General features: G+C 34.4%; 1 long non-coding RNA gene across 3 annotated transcripts in view; it reads left to right on the top strand.

The window, feature by feature from the left end:
• Nucleotides 1–22084, top strand: part of LOC140701108 (uncharacterized) — a 63012-nt gene that overhangs the window by 8906 nt on the left and 32022 nt on the right. Inside the window, exon 3 of one of the 3 annotated variants that reach the window (XR_012079949.1) lies at nt 8431–8630. The exons of the other annotated variants lie outside the window; for them this stretch is intronic. This is a non-coding gene — a long non-coding RNA (uncharacterized lncRNA). Of the gene's footprint in view, nt 1–8430; nt 8631–22084 lie in introns of those variants that run through there. 3 annotated transcript variants of the gene reach the window in all.

Here is a 22084-nt window from a genome sequence, read left to right as displayed (position 1 = left end):
ATTTAAATGAGTGGCGACTAACATAATTATTTGCTAACTTTTCCCCCTAACTGCTAACAAGGCATAATGGCTAGTGAGTGTCTTCCAAAAACACTCTTACTATTTCTTAGTACATGAGGAATTCTGGCTTGAAGTTTCTGACTTCTGTTTAATGTCTAGTTATGGCTGAATTAAAGAATAAAGTTGCTAAATTTCTCTTCCATGCTGTACTGAATATGACTGCAGCCTTTGGAGCCAGACAACTAATTTTCAAGTCCTATCTCCAGTGCAGGAGTTTTCAAAATGTACTAGCAGTCACATGAAACCTATCTAAGAATAATGCTGTAAGAAAAACGTTGAAGACATTTAGATACAGGCAAGGTAAAGTTAATTTTATTTACTTTGTTGATTCATAATTTACATGTGAAATGCATAGATTTTAAGTGTACAATTCAATTAGTTTTGGTAAATATATACATGAAACTAGCACTCATATAGGGATATAGAAAATTTCCATCACTCCAGAAACTTCCTTTGTTTTCCTTTTCAGCCAATTGATCTCACCCAGAAGCAAACATTAACATTTTGAGATCATCAGCATAGCTTAGCCTTTGTTGTTGTAAAATTCATATAATTGGAAATATAATAAGTTATCTTTTGTATCTGGTTTCTTTTGTTCTGTGTAATGATTAATCCATGTTATCAGCGTATTGCTGAGTAGTATTCCATTGTTTGGATATACATGATTTGTTTATTTTTTTGTTCATTTGGGTTGCTTCCATTTTTTTGACTATTATAAGTAAGGCTGCTATAAACATTTTTTTACAAGTCACTTTGGTTGTATATATTCTATATATCCTGAATTGGAATTGCTGGATAGCTGTATGTTTAGGCTTAAAATAAATTGCCTAAGAGAATTCCAGAGTGATATTATGTTTTACAATTCCATTAGCAACATATGAAGTTCCAACTGTTTCTTCCCCTCCTAAATATGTGGCATTGTCATTGAAAAGAAACTAGCCATTCTAGTGGTTGCATAGTGGTAATTTACAGTGTTTTTAATTTGTATTTTCAGGATGACTTATGGTGCTTAGCATTTTTTCATGTGCTTATTTTCAGTTACATATCCACATTAGTGAAATGTCTTTTCAGATCTTTTGCCTATTACTTTGTTGGGTTATTCAAGTCCATTTTTTCCTTATTTTAGCACTTTTTAACCTGGTATAAGAAATCATTGCCTAATCCAAAGTCATGAAGATGTTCTCTTGTATTTCCTTAGAAGCCTAATAATTTTAGCTTTTACATTTAGGACCATAATCAGTCTCAAAGCAATTTTTGTAAGTGGCTTAAGGCCAAAGTCTAGGTTAGATGTTTTTGCATAGAGATATCAAATTGTTCTAGCAAGATTTGCTGAAAACAAAACAAATGAAAAAAAAAAAAAAGCCAGCCTTTCCCCATTGTACTACCTTGGCAACATGGTTGAAGATCAGTTGAGTACTTGTGGAGGTCTCCTTGAGGTCTCTCTAGCCTGTTCATTTGCTTTTGTATCTGTCCTGATGCCAGAGCCACACGGTCTTGATTACTATAGCTTTAGTCCCAAAATCAGGTGATGTAAGTATTCTAGTTTTCTTTTTTTCTTTTTTCAAAATTGTGTTGTCTATTCTAAATACTTCGGATGTAAATTTTTGAATTAGCTTGGATATTTCAACAAATTTTCGCTGGGGTTGTGTAGTTGTTAGAAGAATGAAGGAAGGCTTGCGTCTTAATAATATTGAGTCTTCCAGTCCATGAACATGGTATAGTTCTCCATTTGTCCGTATTTACAATTTCTCTGAGAATTATTTTGTAGTTTTCAGTATAGAGAGCTTTCACATTTTTGTTAATTTATTTCTAGATGTTTTGTTTTGCTGTTATTTTATATTTTATTAGTTTAATTTAATTTCTGGGTGTTTTTTGCTAGCAAATAAAAATACAATTGTTCTTTGTATACTGTGACTTTGCTAAAGTTGCCTGTTAGTTCTAGTAGTGTTTGGTTTTTTGTTTTTTGGTTTTTTTTTTGATAGGTTCCTTGTGATTATTTTTATAAACACCAAGTTCTTTTGTGAATAAATATAGTTTTACTTATCTTATGATTTTTATGCCTTTTTTTTTCTTTTTGAAAAATTTTATTGGCTAGGACCTTCCATAACATGGTAAATAAAAATACTAATGGTGGGCTTTCTCACCTTGTTCTCAATCTTAGGGGGGAAAAGTCAGTATTTCACCGTGAACTTTAATATCAGCTATAAGCATTTTACAGATATATATATAAAATATATTTTTTTTTACCTAAAGCAGCTTTATGTTTTTAACCTAAAGATTGGGCATACAGAAAGCATTTATTCCCATTTAAAAAATAACCCAATTGATGACATTTCCCCTTCTGTTCCTATGTGAGGAAATTTTTTTTCCTGAATAGGTGTTGCTTTTTCTGCCTCCATTGAGATAGCTCAATGATTTTTCTTTTGTTCTATTAAGCTGCTGAATTATATTAATTTTCTAATGTTGAATCTGTTTCTCATTCCTAAGAAAACCTCTACTTGGTTATGAGGTAGCACTCATTTTATTATAGTTTGATTCAGCTTGCTCACATTTTGTTAAGCATAACTGCGTTCTTGTTCATAAAGTAAATTGGTTAGTAATTTTCTCTTCTTATAATGTTCTTGTTAGGTTTGGTGTCAGAGCTTTTCTGGCACTCACAAAACGAGTTAAGAAGTGAGAGTGCGCATTAAACATTGAGGTAGTGGTAAAAAGCCACACATATGTCTTATTGGACATCCAATTCATTTTGGTTTTGTATTTTGATGATTATGTGTTTTGAAAATCCAAAATTTCATTTTGAAAATCCAAAATTTCAAAGATACATTAAGTAAACTCTTTATATTGTGCAATGTAATCCAAACACTTTTTTCTCTAGTATAAACAAATATCTTTTTTTTTTTTAACTGTTAGGAAGTTAGGTGTTGTTTAAGAAAACAAATACATTAGAACACTGTCTGAAATATGATGACATCTGAAAACATACCTTGGACTGCTGTTTAATATGTAAATCTTAATCTGTGAGTTTTCTGAATATAGTAATATTAGATTGATAGGAACTAGGCAGCGAGAGGATTTATGAGAGAGCAGATTCACGGACTCTGCATTCATTTCAATGTGTGTTCCATCCTGGCACCTCTCCTGACCAACTGGATTGAGAGCTAGCATTTTAAGTACTCTAATTCATATAGTCCTGGAGTAAATAGATACCTGCACCTCTCTTCATCCAAAATGGCAGTCTGGGAATCTGAAGATAAATACAGAATGTCGGTAATAAGGATGAATATGGCAGATGTAAAACAGATACAAAATATATATATGTGTGTGTGTGTGTGTATATATGTATGTATATGTATATATATATACACACACACACATAGAAGTGTAGACATTATAGAAGCAAGCCAATTTGAAGTTTTAAATAGAAGCAGTTAACATAGTGAGATTCTATATTGCTTAATGATGGAAAATGCCTAGTTTTTCTTCAGTATACTCTGAATAAGCCATACATAGTTTATAAAAAAGAACCAGAATTTGAAGTTTTCAATATCCAGGGAAAAGCAAATGAGAGAACTGACTGTGTGACTTAATCATTCATATTCAATCACATTATTCCTTTGTTTTTCTCATTCAAACAATAAATAGTATGTGAACACTTGCTATGCTCATTTTCTGGGCCGCAATTAGTAAAACACACAAACACACAAATAGAAACAACACAAACTTCTCTTTATTTTAGGTTCCTATCAAGGAAGTTCTTGAGCAAACTCACTACTTGGCTTCCTATACATTTGGAATAAGATTTTATAAAAGAGTTTTATATGAGAAGAGGGTGGAGAGAACAGAAAAGTTCTGATTGAGAAAGAAACTTATGTCCAGAAGCTTTGATTTTTCATCATTGCACTGAATGTAGGAGTATTATTAATTCTTCACCTGTTAATATAATTGTATTGGATAGAGTATATATACTGTTACAGTATAGTTTTTTCTAGTCTTTCAGATCATGGACCCTAAAAAGAATGTTAAAACTATGTATTACACATCTGTTTGTAGCATGATTCTCAAATGAAAATCAGAATGTTTTAGGTAAGGTTCCTGGCCTTAAAAAATTACTACTAGTTGAAGATTCAAAACATACACCTTAAATGTAGAATAGAACATGGCTTTTAAAATGATGAGCTAGTTATCATAGTTTGACATTAGAGTATCTCCCTCACCTTTTCCCACTTCCTGAATTGCATTTTTTCCCTTTCTGTTCACATTTACTTGTGAAATTGTTTCCATCAATCAAATTGAGAAAGGTGACTGTCACTCTGAAAACGGTTCTAGTGCCTTCTATCAGAAGTTGCTGCCTCCAAAAAAGCCTTTCTTGACAATATAAATGTAAGTGCATCCATCTCCCTTTCTTTTCTGCACCTTCAGTCTCATTTTTTTCCAGTCCCTATCCTCAGTCTGCAAGTGTTCTCAGATCTCTTTTGTTCTTAAAATTTTTTTGTTCCTAAGAAAAAAATTTGTTCTTGAAAAAACTCCCAGAACATGCTGTTTGCTTGCTTTCTCCTTACAATTTCTCCCACTTATTGCCCAGAGTCTTTAAAGAGTGCCATATTCTTGCTAGTTCCATTTTCTCTCTCTTTGTTAATTATTCAGCAAGTGTGTGAATTTCATTCTAGCCACTGTGTTGAAACTCTTCTCTTGAAGTACAATGATCTATTTTACTTACGACTTCTGCAGTTACAAGTGACAGAAGCTATATTCACTCATTACAAATAAAAAGTATGTTTACCTTAAAAAACAAATAAAGCAAACAAACAGACAAATTTAAAAAAAAACAACCTACAAAGCTGAAGTTACCATCAGAGTTAAAATGTGTCCCTCTCAGAAAATCTTTCTGCTGTGGCAGGGGGACCCCTGCCATCTCACAATTTACAAGGCTTTTTGCGATTTTCAAGTCCCAGAGAATGAAGAAGTCTCATTCCTGATAGCTACTGCTATCATGTACAAGGGAGAATCCCATTGGTTCAACTCAGATTGTGTGTGTTTCTGAATAAATTGCTGGGACCAGTGGCATGCTTTTAGGGTTGAAGTGAGAGATGGAGTAACTCCTACTTAGAACCACATGGATCGATCAGAATCACTGTCATGCGGGTCACTGAAGAAAGCGATATGTGGTAGGGGTGGGGAATTTATGTCTCGTATTCCTACTGAGAGCCCAGGTCTCAGCGTCACCTTTAATCTCTGTCCAGCACTCAAACCATTGACCACATTTACCTTCTTAGAAACATTCTCCATTTGTTTCTATGACAAGAAGATTTTTGGTTTTCTTCCTCTTTAACACATAGAAAATATCTGAGGGTTTATTTGTACATTCTATATTTTCTTTTTGTCTCTGTCTAAAGTTATCTACACCACATTTCTATTATCAACTCAATGTAATTAACTGCCAGATTTGAACAATTCTGTGTTTGCCAAAAGCTAGAAAGTCTCCTAGGCTCTTCAAACCCAGAGTTATCAAAACAAAATTCAGAATCTCTTCTAATGTTTGCCTCTTTTCTATATTTTCTTATCTTATTGAGAAGAGTTTCCAAACATTCAGTAAGAAATTTTCAAGCAGTCTTAGGAATACTCCTCCTTTACTTTGAAGTCATTAACCTTACACATCTGTGCCTAGCAATGTTACATGAGCTTTTTTTTTAATAGAAGGATAAGTATTTTTTAAAACATATAAAAGTGATTTGTGACAAGAAGTGGAGGATGTTCTAGGCAAACTAATCAGCACGAATAAAGATACTGAATTATTCATTATGCTCAGAGAATTACAATTACTCCATATGACAATCATGGGCTGCTTGTGGTTGAGGCCAAAAAGATAGGCATGGAGCTAAACTGATGATCTGTGCCTGTTACACTAATGAGGCTGAGGTTTATTCTGCAGGCAGTACAGGATGAATGTGATAAGAAAGTGTTATTAGATTTCATCTCTTAGGATACCTTATAACAGCCTTATAACAGAGTATGACTCCCGATTACTCCCTCCCATCCTGTGGAGCATTGATGTCATTCATTTCACCTCTCCATATTCCATAATTACCTAATACATTGTTATTTTTCACTGTTACTTTACACAGTTATTTTTAGATCAGTGAAGAATAAAAAGATGTTATTTTTGCCTTTTCCGGTATGCTTCCGTTCTTTATAAAGATCCAAGTTTTTGACCAAGTTTTCCTTCTGCCTGAAGAATTTCTTTGCAGATTTCTTGTGGAGCAGGTTTTGAGTAATGAATTTCCAAGAAAGTCTTTATTGTCCTTCATTTTGGGAAAAATAATTTCCATGAGTATAGAATTCTAGGCTATTGATTTTTTTCTTTAATGCTTCAAATGTTTCATTTATTTTCTTCTTGTTGGCATGGCTTCTGCTAAGAAATTGGCTGTAATTTTTGATCCTTGTTTTTATTTACATAAAGTATTTTTCTTCTCTGGTTTCTTTCAATATTTTCCCTTGCCTTTGATTTTCTGATATTTGATTATGATATGTTTAGGTGTTTAAAATTTTTTGTTTGTTTATTTTGTATTTGTCTTGCTTGATGTTTTCTGAATTTCTTAGATCTGTGGTTTGGTGTCTGTCATTGAGTTTTGGAAAGTTCTCAGCCATTATTGCTTCAACTCTTTCTTTCACTCTGTGCTCTCTTTCTTCTCCTGGTATTCTGGTATTCTAGTTACATCTGTGGTATGTATATCTTTTGAAATTATAAATCTTGAATCTTGGATGGTCTGTTCTGTTTTCATTATTTTCTTTTTGCGTTGATCTGTCTTCAAGCTCACTGGTTTTTTTTCCTCTGGTGAATCTACTGCTAAACCCATAAAAAGCATTCTGCACTTCTGTTACAATGTTTTAATTTTGAGTATTTTCTTTGATTTTTCTCTTAGAGTTACCATTTCTGTTTACTTTACCCATATGTTCTTGCACATTGTACTTTTGTGTTTGTGATCTAAATTTGGAAGTCAATATGAATAGTGTGAAAGTCAAGGAGGTAGATAAGTTTTGTTAGGACAAGAGTGAAGACAGAGAGAAGAGGACTTAGAACAAAGCAATGCAACCTATCACATTTAGAGATCAGACAGAAGAGAAGCTGCCTGAAGGTACTGAGCAGAGATATTTAGAGAGGTAGTGGGAGAATGACTCAAGCTGGGTGCCACAAAAGTCAAGCTAAAGGCAGGAAAATATTGACAAATATGTCAGATGTTGCTAAGAAGCTCAGAAGAGATTTGTGAGTGCTTCACTGAATGGCAGCTTGAAGACCATTGGTGAGGCTAACAAGAGATGTTCCAGTGGAACGGTGGGATCAAAACTCACATCGGAGAAGACTGAAGAGCAAATGAGATGTGAGAAAAGGAAGGAAAAACAGTAACTGTGCAGCCAACTCCAAAAGTTCTCCTTTGGAGGGGAGTAGAAAGATAAGAAAATAGCGAGGAATGTATTTGGGCTCATGAATTTTGTTTAAAGAGGGAAGTGTTATAGAATTTCTGAATCGTGGAAGGGATCGAGTAAAGAAGAAGAATTTAAAAAGCAAGACAAAAATATGTGGGCTCTTGAGAGAGAATGAGATTATGGAACCAAGGATGGCAGGTGGAGAGATTTTCTTTTGATGGAAAGAATACTAATAAAAACATCATAATGAATGGAACAAAATTGATTACAGTTTGCAGGGTTCAGTATACTCTAAAAATAGTTCATATTCCTTAAGGAAGGAGGTTGGATGGGGGCTAGCTTGTTGTAAGGAAGCCAGTCATAGTTAAAGAGCTGAGATAGATGTGCTCCTGAACTAGAAATCGAGAAATTTGGAAATTTAATATTTATTATGACATCAGGATTTCAGTGTTCGATGTTTCTACTTCATCTCAACACCGGGAGTTCTTTAGTATTTTTTGAGCATCTGCTGTATGCCCCATCTTGGATGATAGCTAGATACTTATTTTGGCCTGCTTACAGCTTACAGCGCCAGAAAGCAGAGCTATTGATCACTTTATTTTATGGAAGAACGAAATATGGTAGAGAGACAATAAGTTACCTAAGGTCGTCGGGTTAAAAGGAGGCCAAGAGGATCTAAAAATGAATGTGTGCATGATTTCAGCTCCCCTTCTGGATTGCAGGAGTGTTGAAAAACAGAAATATATCATAATCAGTCAAGTGCTTTGTACTCTTTACTGAATAAAGTCCCATTATGTGTTTAGGATGATTTTTTTAAAATATGATAATAGTGGAGCTATCATATATATCTTGAAAATTTATGTAACTGGAAACAGGAGTAAAAAAAATTTATCCGCAAATATTCAGTATTTCTCACAGAATTTGCATGGATCCAACTTTATTTTCCAGAGCCATCCCTCCTCCTGTTCACAGCCATCTGGTTTCCTTCTACATGCTGCTATCTCAGTAAAGCTAAAGGAACACACTGAGCTGCTGGGAGCAAATCAATGTCTCATTATCCTTAATGTGTGAAGACGAGACTACTGACAGCGATCGCATTCTTTGTCTGCTGAGAGGGTTGAAAACTCATGTTTACATAACAGAAAATGTTTTCATGTAGAAGAGAAGCGATGGGCATACATGGCTGTGGATGCTGTGTCTTAAGATGGGGACTACACTTCCTCTCAACATGTAAACTTAGCATTTCTGTATATAGAGGCTGGGGGTCTGTTGCTGAGAATACGGGGGGATTTGAAAGAGGTGTGTATTTATCAAATTCTTCAGAGTGTTTGATAGAATCTGGGGGAATTTATAGATAGGAAAATAAAAGCAAGGAGGGAAAGGTGCACAGAGTAAAAGTCCCACTTTTCCTTCCTCCCTTCCTTCCTCCCTTCCTTCCTTCCTTCCTTCCTTCCTTCCTTCCTTCCTTCCTTCGTTCTATCAGTACCCACTATGCCAGGCACTGTTGAAGATACCATTGCTAGACCAGTGGAAAAAAGAGATAAGGTTCCTGTTCTCATAGAATATACATTCTAGTGGAGGAAGACATAATAAATAAATTTTAAAAAATGAGAAGATGCCGGTGGTAAGTACCATCCGGAGAGGTAAAGTAAGTCACTGTGATTGAATATGACTGGGTGACTGTGCTCTTTTGATGGTTAAGAAAGACTTCTCTGAGGAGGTGACATTTAAGTAAAGAATGCACTTACAGGAATACCTCAGCTATGCACAAATTAGGTAGAAGAGTGTTTCAGGCAGAGAAAAGCACCAGTGCAAAATTCTGAACAAATTTTGGAGCTGGGAAGGATAGAGAAGATAAGTGAAGATGCCCATAGCTTGTAGATACTGGCTAGATGTGATGAGATGAAGTTAGAAACGTTGGCAGGGACCAGATCTCATGGGGCTCTACAGGACAGAGTAAGATGTCTGCTTTTTTTTTTCTCTATGTGCATAACAAACCTATTGGACAGTTATAAGTAGACAAAGAAGGTAATCTGATTAACTCTGGGAGATATATGTAGAATGAGTTCTTAGGAAGCAGGAATAAAAGCAAAAAGAACCTAGGAAAGTCTCACACACTTACCTCTCATATAGTGGAACTGTATGTAAATTTTTACAGAAAATTTTTTGAAAAGATTATTCTGCTAAAGATAAAACATGGTCACAAAAAATCACAATTCTGATCTATATCAACAGTATATAAGATTATTAAAACATTGATCAGGCCACCCAAATATGTCCTGCTTTGCATTCCCATGGGTGTCTAAGTAGTTCTAAGGATCAGATACATGAATATTTGCTAAGTTGGTCCACAGTATTCACACTGTTATCATAAAATCTCCAGTTCTCTGTATTTCTTAGATGCATCATAAATTTCCATTTGTTCCCTTGCCTGAGGCTGTTAATATTTTAGTGACATGATTTTAAGAATGTCGGTGTGCAGGACACACTGTATGGCCTGGAAATTGTGCCCAGCTGTAAAAAGGTGTAGGCTATTACATTTTTGTAATTCATAGTGAGACTCTTCTATTTTATAAGAATGCCTACCGAGAAATGTCTTTGTTTAAGACACATGGACACCTGGAGTCTGAAAAAACATAACAAATCTGGAAACTGGAGCCAGAAAAAAATATGTTTTGGATATTGTTAGAATTATATAATAATTGTAAGAGACAAAAAATATTTTTAGGCTTTTCTTTTATGTTTATCCTTGACAATCAGCAAACATTTAATCATTGCCAACTATAATAATAAGCAAACATTTACTGAATATTCACTATGTACCAGACGCTGGTTTTGTAGTCATTATCCTAATTGATTTTCCTAACATTGTGCTTCTAACCACTATTCTAATCCCGGTGTGCCAGTCATGTGCTGTATGCTCTAAGATGTCAAGAATAAATGAAGTTGTCAACCTTACTGAGCTCATACTCCGTAAAACAGATGATAATTACATTGCATTTTGCAAATACTCTAATAGCTCTCTATAGCAAGGATCTGGGTTTGAGTTTAGTATATTCCATGGCTGGTTCATGAATGTTTGAAAAATCTGGGAAAATAGAACAAATCTGACAGAAGTTACTATGCATGGGAGATTTGGGATTTTTAGCCTAGGAAGGACAGAAGCATGTGTGCGTGGATGCTTGTAGGAAAGAACAGGGCAGTAGAGTGGGATAGTCTAGTGTGTGTTCAACATCCAACATCATGAGTTAGAGATGAGCTTTGTGGAGAGACATGCCATAGGCAGAGGGAAAAATCTACATTAACAAGAAGCTTAATGAGAGCCAGAAACGAAGAAGGGAAGCTTTTGAGTCGAATGACAAAGATAGTTGAATACACAAAGGCGGTTGGTAGACCCCGTGCTCAAGGCTGCTGCTGAGAATTAGAAGAGAGAACTCTTGAAGGACTTAGATGCACTAGAACTATCCCTGTTCAACTTTCTTCCCATCCTTGATCACATAATTAGGGAAGGCAGGAAGGGAACCTTGTGAATCACGTATCGGCTTTCTGGGAAAGCAGTGTTTGCTGTTAGAAATGGTCACTAACTTTCTCTTTTCTCCTTGTGGGAAGGGAGGAAGAAAGGGATACTTTTTTCCATCTTAGCAATTCCACACCCTCCTCCCAAGCCAAGCACAGGACGCTTCTAGTTAATCATTCACAGATTTGGGGAGTTTGTGTGAAAATCTGCAGGTCCATTCTGGAAGAGAGGGTACTTATGGGAATGACAGCTAATCCAGGCAGAGGATAGAGGTGAAAGAAGGGAATTTGGTAAGGTTTCATGGATAATATGATGCCTAAACTCCTCTTGAAACGCGAGTTTAAGGTGTCCAGGTGATGAACAGAGAGGGCATATCCAGCAGGGAGAATGGTTTGGCTACAGCAGTGAAATTACCAGGCAGTTAATCTCCAGGAACTTAATGTAGATCAAAAGAGAAGAAATGATGGGTGGCAAATCAGAGACTGAAGGATGAGGGGTGTTCACATCATGACAGACCTTACATGCTGCACCAAAGGTTTTGAATTTTCTCATACAGAATAGGGTCACAACAGATTTCCTTCTTTGTAATTATTTTGGCAGAAGTTTTGAGACTAGGTTAGTGTAGGAACCATTAACCCAGGGTCCAGGAACTGCTAGGAGGATTAAGAATGGGATTCATGGATATATGATTATTTTTAAATCATAGGCAAATTGTCCTGTGTAAGAGCATATGTACATTTTTGTAGACCGAGTAAATGTTCCTATGCTCATCAGAGAAAAAGACTCACTGGATTAAGGGGAATGCTTTGAGAGTCAAGGAGACACTTTAGGTGGCTGTTACCATAATAGAAGAAATAAATGATCAGGGTCTAAACTAAACAAATGAAAATATGGAGTGCCTTTTTGGGGGAGAGAGACTTGACAAGGTAACAGGTGAAGGATGCCAGTTTTGACACACTGAATTTGAAATTCCTGGTGAGGTCTGCTATTAGAATATTCAGTTAGCACTTGGATTTATCCCTTGGAGTCATTTACAGGGAGATCTAGATCGGGAAAATATATTTTGGATTTATGAGAATATCCAAAAAGTTGGGCATGCGAAAAATAAGTGATACAAATGATCTGATATTATATCCGAGGTGCTTTGTTAGGCAAACGTATTGTTTTCTTCTGCTTCCCTCTTAAGAGCTGGTCGTATTCCGGGCCGTATTTTGTCCCTTCCTCTCCTTCCCCACCCTGCAGATTTTTACTTTTAAGTCTCAACTTAAGACTTATTTCCTTTATTGATGTTCCTTTCTCTCAAAGTAGATGAAACCTGAAGAAAATAAATTTTATTTTCCAGAGTACCTTGGGATTTATTTATTAACTTCTTACTTTGACAATAGCATTGAAGTTCTCACTTGCTTTTGCAGCTGACATGTGAAACTGAGCATGAACATCTCCAAATACCCCTCTTTAGAGATGTGAGAGAGAGTCCAGACTCCCCCAGGGAGCTCATCTGCAGAAAATTGTTTACCACCTCTGTGAATAAGTTTTGTGAGCACACATAATACAGATTTATTATTATTTTTGTTCATTATTGCACAAGGATAAATTTCTTAAAAGGGCGTGAAAGAAGAAAACATGTGCATATTTCTTTAGAATTTTGCAACAAGAATTTTCAAGAGAAAATAAATATAAATGATTGAGTAATTTGACAGCAATGACTAAGAAAATATTTTAAAAATTAAAACATAGATATATACCTGATTTTTAGTACCCCTTCATGTCTTGACAGTAAAATTGAGTGGTATATAAAATATTTGGTTAGGATCATAACTTGAAGCATCAGTTTTTAGATCTCGCTTTGCCCCCTGCCTTGGGACCATTTCTTACCGGATCACACAGGGCAGAGACACTAGATTACCAAGACAAGGGTGATTGGAGATCTTCCTAAGGGTGATGAAACTTGTGTTGGAAGATCTATATGGTCTCTTTCTACCCACGAGTCAGTACAAAAAGTCACTTGTCCTTTTCTTCTTATTTCTTATTTGTCCTTTTATCCATATTTTTTATATTTATATAGATGAGGGAGATTCAATATGTTTCCCCATGATAGAGAATCCCCAATATAATCCATAATAAAGATGAAAGATGAGTGTTATCTTCCCTTCTCATTTCAATCGTGCTGAGTGGCAGAACTGAGAAATACATTTGAAATTGCTATGTGTTGTGAACAACTGAAGAGATATGACAACACAGCACAGGAAATCAGGAAAGGCTATGAATTATCTTCTTGTTTTATTTAATATTTGGGATTTTTGGTTTCTTCTGTTCTTACTCATAACTATAAATGGAATATAACCTTTAAAAATTGTGAATCACTGTATTGTACACCTGTAACATATTTTACAACTCTCAATAAAAAAGAAAAATAAATTAAAAATAGAAAGTGATATTTTCAGTATATCTTTGTCATTAAAATATTTACTTTTATCTCATGGTTCAAATGCATTTTTAATAGACCCTCAGAGCTACAGACATGTCTTATTTTATTTATAGAAAATATCTACCATATAATCCAAGCAGGCAAATACTTATTTTCTGAAATAAAAATATAATTGCATTTACCATCACAAATAAACATGTTCATACAATTTCAATAAATACTATAAAAACACTAAAAACTAAACTATGATATAAGTCTTTTGTAGGAGAGATTACCAAAAGCAGTTGGGATTAAAATTTTACAAATCTAATCTAATCTATTACCCATTTTGTAAGTTATAAAAGGTAAATTCATATGACTTTTTCTCATTATTTAATTTTTAAAACCATATAGTATGTATCTAAAAATAGTAGTTAATAAAGCTGATAGCATGATAAAAGGCATATTAACTTCATTAAGCAAGTATGAGTGTGTGTGTGTGTGTGTGTGTGTGTATGTGTGTATGTGTATGAAAGTATGTGTTCTGCATTTGAGAAAAATGGAAACAATTATGTATTAAAATTAGGAATAACTATAATATTTTGTTAAATATGATAAAATTTCCCTGTGTTTAATGAAATATATATGTTTACACATATGCACATATAATATACATATATTGCATATGGATATATTGTTACTAAATCTAATTGATCCATAAGCTATAATGTGACTTTTATTTTGTTACAAATTTACAGAAAATATTGAACGTTTTATAAGAAATGAGATTAAAATATGACTACAGTTGGAATTAATACTTCATAATATGATTTACTAAAAACAGGTTTTAACTGTCTCATTGAGTAATGCACATCAAATAAGAGCAGTAGTCAAAATAGCTGAAAATAATTGCATATATTTAAATGTGTTTTAAAAATCAAGTTTTAATGTTTGATGGTTTTACCCATGCTTTCTTTGTTTTGCACTCTTGGGGCTTTTTTTTCCTTCAATATTGGTACACAATCTGATCAGGCAGTTGAATAGGCTATGTCATTAAGTCCATCCTTTCATTTGACATTTTCCCATCTTCCCACTCTCCACTCTGAATTCACAACATACCAACAATAGTCAAAATTTGCTATCTCGTGATAAGTTTCCATCTTTAACAGAATATTTATTAGAATGATTTATTTTATGGCTCGTATTCAGTCTGTTCAACATGACTCATCTTCTCATGACCTCAACCAACATGTGGAGAATGCATTAAAAACACAAATGCTAGAAATAAATTCCTTGAACTCCTCCCCTTCAATTACTATGACCTCCTTCACACCACCTCAACCATTCATCCCCATAGCAATGTACTTGCATAGACCCTGTCATGACCGGTAAGTGCGACTGCATCATAATCTAAAAGGGTCATTCATTGATCTCATTATCTTTTCACTCCTTCTCACTTCTTTGATATTTTCTTTGCCTTCCTATCTGACTCAAATCCCACTGTCCATCATAATAGTGATTTCATTGAGTTACTGCTCAGTTTCCTTGATGTCTTTCCCTTCATTAGACTTGCTTGTCAAAATCACAACCCTAGTTAAACCCTATTTTGCATTTGCACCCAAACAACTGAATGTGACTGGAGAAAAGCACACAACCACAATGACCTTTCTCTGCTCAAATCCATCACTATAGACATCTAATGGGATCTTTATGTCCCAGACAATTATTCTAAGTTTCCTAGTCCATTGACTCTCCATTTTTCTTAAAGAAATATTTCAAAACCAATCTTCACATGTCATTTACAACACCATCGCCCCAGTCCTCACTCAGCTGATGATCTTTCTTCTTACTTTACCCAGAAAATACAAGCAATCAGAAGACAACACTGATCTATGAACATTTGCACATATATTCTCTGTCTTCCTGCCTACTTCAACTAGAGGTGAAAAGATTCATCGTTCTATTCAAAATCAATTCTCACATTTTGCACTGCGCTCTAATACCGTACTGCATTCAAGAACATTAGTCCAGCAATCCTCCCGTTTTTCTCCTAATATTAACTCTCTCGTGTTGGATTAGTCCATTAGTATAAAAATATGCTGTTATCTCTCCGTGTTAAATAGAACCTTCTCTTGACCTCACTTCTCATACCAGCTGTTGCCTCATGTGCTCCAGCCACACAGGTTTTCTGTTCCTCAAACAAAACACGCCAATCTTTAAATTAGGGCTTTGGCACTAACTGTTCTCTCTACCTTGCATTCTCTTCCCCTACAGTTTACAATGTTTGACTCTTTCTAATCATTTAGATATGCATTCATTTTAAAGGTTATGTCAGTAGAGAGGCCAGTCATAACCTTCCTAATTTAAAGCACCCTCTCTGTTAATCTATTAAAACTCTATTTATACACCCTTTTTAATTTGGGACATTTTCCACTATCTTATGTTGCTTGTAGAGTCGTGTATTGGTCTGTCTTCTCTCTCTACAACATCTACTGAAGTAGGTATTTTATCTGGCTGTTCTCTACTGTGTGTCTAGTATAGTGTTTCCCAACTTTTAAAAAATTACACTCCATGTAGAGTCTTTAAAGATATTTTTCCTTAGTCGTCTACACCCTGTGAATTTTTAATATTACAATGTATTATGGCCCTTTGGAGGTTTACAAACTGCATAACACCCATTTGCCCCCCTCCTTTGGACCAAGTTTGTCTCCTTGGGGGCAATATTGCCTTCCTTGAGCATGTATGATCTAGAAGAATGTCTGATATGTGCTTTGGTGTATATGGTATATACACACACAGACACACAATGTATTTTACAAAATCCATTTTAATTAATTTTTAAAAACATTCCCTTGAAAGAAGGGAACTCATTTCAAAAGCAAATAAAGGATAATGCATTAAAGCATTATTGAACAATTATAACGGATATAGTACTGAGGAGTAGGAGCAGGAATGCAAACAGTAAGGCAGAAATTTTGTGGGAGAGAAGTGTGCACAAGCAACTGAGTGCAATACAGGGTAGGATAAAATCAATGCACAATAGAGGCTGAAACACGGTTCTGAGAGACCACTGGGGAAGAAGTGATTGACTTAGAAGGATAGGGAAATACCCACTGGAGGGAAGGATTTCAGCAGACAAGAAAATGGACTTTGCCTAGACAAGAAAAAGAATCCTGAGGTCCTTAGATTTTGGCTTGAGAAACTGCACCAGCAAATGATCCTGGAAAAGAGAATGGAGGATTTAGTGATGGCAAGGATCTTTTTTTGAATGTTATTCTGTTCACATTAGTAAGTCTTTGAAAGTTAAACTACACAAAGATTCAAAAAATAAAAGGAGAAATTATCACTCTAGTTTTTCTAGCTTCTTTTAGAAGGAGAAAATCTGTTGCTGTTTAGCATTTCATATTTAGGTTTCCACGTTGCCACCAGATTAATTTACCTAAAATGCACATCCAACTATGGCGGTTCTCTATTTAAAAGGATTCAGTGACTTCACAGCACATGCCAGATAAAGCGTTAGTTACTGAGTTGAGAAGAGGTTCTTGATCTCCATAATCAAGTTGAATCTTATCTCTTATCATTTCCTGCCTCAAATGCTATTCACCAGGAAACACTAATTTCTTGTTGTTTGCAACATTGGAGCTTGCTGATTTCCATCTAATTTTCCAGGAATGACAGCTCTGGTAAGATCTATTTAATATGGAAAATCAGTATTTCCTTCTGGCCAAATCTTCAATACAATCCTTCTCCAAATAGTAACTTTGGTAACAAGAAGACATTTTATAACTGTATCAGAGAATTGGAATAAAGATTAATACCTGTTCTCTGATTCGCACTGGAATAGCTTTCAAAGACATTCAAATTTTTCTTTCATATGCTACTAAGATGTAATTTTTGCTTTGAAAATGTATAAAGTATGACTGCTTTTGTAGAAGATTGTTCACTTTCTTAACATTGTTTTTAACAGTGAAATATACCATACTTGTGAAAGAGTAAACAGTATTCGAACACTTTAAAGAACAATTTGAATGCTACTAAAACCACCACCGAGGTTGGTAATTAACATCATATTAGCACTTTGGGCACACTGAGTCTCCCTCCTTAACCGTCTTGGATGTTATAATATTTCATTTAATTTTCTTAAGATTTTGGTTTCAGTGTGTGAACATGTAAATACATACTGTTTAGTTTTGCTGGATCTTGCAGTGCATATTTGCAGTCACATAATAAGTACTCCCTTGTGTTGGGTTCCTCTTGTTCAATATTATGTTTATGACACTCATCCTGTTACATGTTCATGCTGTTTCATGTAACTGCGTCCATTCATTCTCAGTGCCCTGCAGTATTCTGTTGTGTGAATATACCATAATTTACTTATGTATATTACTGTGGATGAATTTTCGTGTTATTTCTAGTCTTTGGCTATTGTAAATAGTGCTGTAATGACATTTGCCTATGCTTTTGTAGGGAAATATAAATAAGCATTTTTCCTTGATACTGACATTGGAGTGAAATTTTCTGGATCATGGGGCATGCCTTAGTAGGTGCTGTCAAACAACTTCCCAGAGCTGTTGAACCAATTCCAGTACTCCACATGGTCAAAATTAGGTACTATTGCCTGCATTTTTTATTTCAGTTATTCTTATCAGTATGTGGTTACATCACATTGTGGTTTTAATTGAATTTCACTCGACTAAAAAAGTTGAGAAACTATTTATATTTATGGGCTATTTAGATATCCTTTTTGAAGTTCCAGTTCAAGCCTTTTGTTATTTTTTCATATTGAGTGTATGTCTTATTTTCTCTATTGTATGCTTGTTATTTTTATTAATTTGCTTTGCCATTCTCTACTATTTCCTGTTTTTATTTATTTATTTTTTTGAGTTGAAATTGCTATACTTTGACTGTGCTTTTTACAATGGAAGCTTCTATCACTGATTTTCAGTATTTCTTCTTTATAATATATCCTTTTATTTTTGAGTACTCCTTTAGATACATTCCACAGTATTTCCTTTGCTATATTCTTATTATAATGCAATCACAATATTTTCTTTTATCTATTGAGATAACTCTTTGTGACCTATTAGTTATTTAGAAACGTGTTATTTGACATACAAATATTTAGGGATTTCCTAATTGTCTTTCTATTCTTTACTTCTAGATCAATTCTAATGTTTTCAGAAATTTCAGTTGTTTGAAATACATTGTCTTGCTTTATTGCCCAGCTTGTGGTCTATTTTGGTCTATGCTTCATGTACACTTGAGATTGTTGCTTCTTTAGAGGTGAAGTGTCTTTTTTTCTGTTTGTAAATAAGATTTTCTCTTTATCTTTGTTGTTAAGTGGTTTGCTATGATGAAATTTATTGTCATGTTTAGATTTATTGAGATTTTTGAACCTGTTTATTGGTGTATTTAATCAATTTTGAGAAATTATTGCCCAATATGTAATCAATATCGCTCATGCACCATTCTGTCTTGTCTTTCCTTCTGGGATTTCAGTTACACATATATTAGACTTTTTGACTGTATCTTACAAATCTCTTAGGCTATATTCTGTCTTCTTTATATTTTTCTTTATCTTTCAGTTTTTATATTTTCTCTTAACTAGTATCTGATTTCACTTCTGTTTTTTGCTGTGTTCAATCTGCTGTTTTTAACTCTAAGTATTGTTTATAGTTTCAGATTGCCAATTTGATGCTATTTTGGAGATTCTTACCTTCTGTTTAGTCTCATTTTATTTATTAATTTCATCCATCTCTTTCTCTATTTACTTTAATGTATTAATCATATTTATTTTAAAAATCCTATTCTTCTAACACAACATTTGATACTCTGTGGGTCTGTTTCTGTTTTCTCTTCTTTTTTCTTTTTCCTGTCCCTTCAACCTGACCTGTTAAATATATATATTTAACACATGCCACACATATTGTTTAAGGAATTATAGAGACAGTAGTCAATGTTATTTTGCCCTAGAGATAGTTCACAGCTTCCTCTGTTAAGCAGATATAATATTGTGATTACATCAGTACCATTATAATTGAACTGAGTCAGGGCTAGGTGGTGGCTTTGGTTAGACTCAGATGATACCTGTCTTTATTTGCCTCAGGTCCCTCCATCTGGCAAGAATTTGTCTCCTAAGAAGTGCAAGATTGTGAGAAATTTTATTCTGTTTTTCCTGCCCAGCCCCAGCTTGGTCATGGCCCTCATGGGCTTCATAGAAAAAACAGAAGTTCCTGCCTCTTCCACCATGAAACTTGTGATCTTTGGCTATTTTAAGTTAACTTTTAATACAGTCACACAGTGACTGTATTTAATACAGTGAATTCAAAATGGGACAAATATCTTGATGGAGAGAACTCTCATGTATTTGTTGCATTTCATGCTGGCATAACTGTCTCAGTAGCATGCTCAGACTGTGCCAGAGGACTTCTTTTTTGGCTGTAATACCTGTAATATTTCATGCTGTTAGAGAGATCTATGGCATATAAAGAAAAAGTAGTGAATCTCTGGAAATACTCAGAAGACAATTGCAGCACAGACACTTAGAATCCTGCTGAAAGGTTATGCCTCATGACTGTGAGAAATTTGGTCTTCTCTTTTAGGCTCAAATTCCCAGTCTCCTGTGATGCCCTGGATTCAGCAAATGTCCTAGTTGATAAAACAGGCAATGTATTTGAGCATCCACCAGATTTCAGTACAAATGACCATTGAAATTTCTCCTGGTTTGTTTTCTTTTTAGAGCTTTTCTCTGTCTACAAAAAGCTTGATTAAAGCTCGTGTCCAGGAATGGCAAATCTGCTCAGGAAATAATAGGGCCAGCAGTTACCTGCTCATATAGGGAAACGTTTTCCCTGTTTGGTATTTGGAATCATCTAGTGCTTTGTGACTTCACAGCTCTATGATGGCTTTAAAAATAATATTAATTAATTAATTATGTTTTTAACTGTATGCAAATCTGTACAAGTTTGTTGTTACTCATGGAAAGGCTGCCACCATCAAGTATATTTTACCAAGAAAGTGAAATTCTAGGCCATTTAAAGTTTTAAGCTTTTAATTTAAAATAATTTTACACTTACAAATAGCTGGAGATGGTGTGCATAGTTGTCTTACCTTTTACCCATGTTTCTCTAACAGTAACGTCTTACATGACTACAGTAAAATGATCTAAACCAGGGAATTAACATTAATCGGTGTATTAATAACTACTCTATAGTCTTCAGATTTTGTCAGTTGTCCTACAAATGCATTTTCTTGTCCAGCATCCAGAACTTGAAAGGCAGTTGTAAGATCTCCTAGTCTCCTCAAGTCTGTGACAGTTCTTGAGAGTTACTCTGACATTCATGGTCTTGATATTTTGAGGAGTTATTTTGTAGTAGGCCCCTCAACTTGTCATTATGTTTTCTCATGATTAGATTAAGGTAACACACTTGGGAAGAAAGCTACAGATGTGACGTACTCTTTTCAGAGCATCATACCCAGAAGTACATTCTCTTAAAATGAAATTTTTTCTTTGTTTAGTCAGATTTATAGAAGTATAATTTACACAAAGTAGAATTCACCCTCTTTAGTAGCGTACAGTTCTCTGACCTTTGACAAATGTATACCATTGGGCAGCCAGCACCACTTTCCAGATTTAGAACAATTTTACCATCTCCCAAAACTTCTCTGTCCCTCTATCGCCAAATACTTGACCTCACCCCATGTTCCCTAGCAACCATTGATATGTTTTCTGATCCCATGTCTTGCCTTTTCTATGATGTAATATAAATGGAATCATAAAGCATGTAGCATTTGGGTTTTGCTGCTTTCATTTTGCATATTGTCTTGTAGATTCATCTATGTTGTGTGTATCACTAGTTTGTTCCTTTTTATGGGTGAATGCTATTCCATTATGTTGCTGTACCACAGTGTATTTATTTGTTGACTAGTTTTTGACTAGTTGAAAACCTTTCAGTTGTTCCAGTTTTTGTTGATTATGAATAAAGCTGCTGTAAACCTTTGTATATATCAGATTTAAATTTAAAATATAAACGTTCATATTTTTTAACTTTGAATGATTCTACTGAAGTTACTTGTAATTTCTACAAAGGACATTTTCTCTAGCAGACTTAGAGATCTAATTCATGAGTGCATAACAGATGACATCTCTTATACAGATCTGTGCAGTCATGCAATTGAAGTCAACTTAGAGTTATGTTAATCATATCCATAACTTGTAACAAAATACCTATTAAATGATTTCACTGGGATACAAGACATACAAAGCAAATTTTTCATGATAATATTGCTTTTAGGGACCCCATTGAATAATCTGAGAACCACTTTCAGAGAAAGAAATGTGAAAAAATAGTACTAAAGTTGATAAACTGAAAAATCAATGATTTAAAGAGCTATATATTGGTTCTCTGGAATTAGACTGATATCCAGAAGGTGACATTTAAATTGTTTTGTGACTGTTCTAGTTAAGAAAATATATCTCTGTTCTTTTGTAAAATGGATAAGTACTTCATCTTAAATTAAGAAAAATGCATTCTTTGGATAATTTACATTCGTAAAACATTTATAAGTGAAGAACAGAAACTAGAATTACGGATGAAAATAAATAACACATTGTATCAAATCTCTGAAATAGACATTGTATTTGAGATTTTATCAAAACTTGATAAAATCAAATAAAA

Source organism: Vicugna pacos, chromosome 14, assembly GCF_048564905.1.
Source record: "Vicugna pacos chromosome 14, VicPac4, whole genome shotgun sequence".
Lineage (NCBI taxonomy): Eukaryota > Metazoa > Chordata > Mammalia > Artiodactyla > Camelidae > Vicugna > Vicugna pacos.
This window is presented reverse-complemented; position numbering and strand designations above follow the sequence as displayed.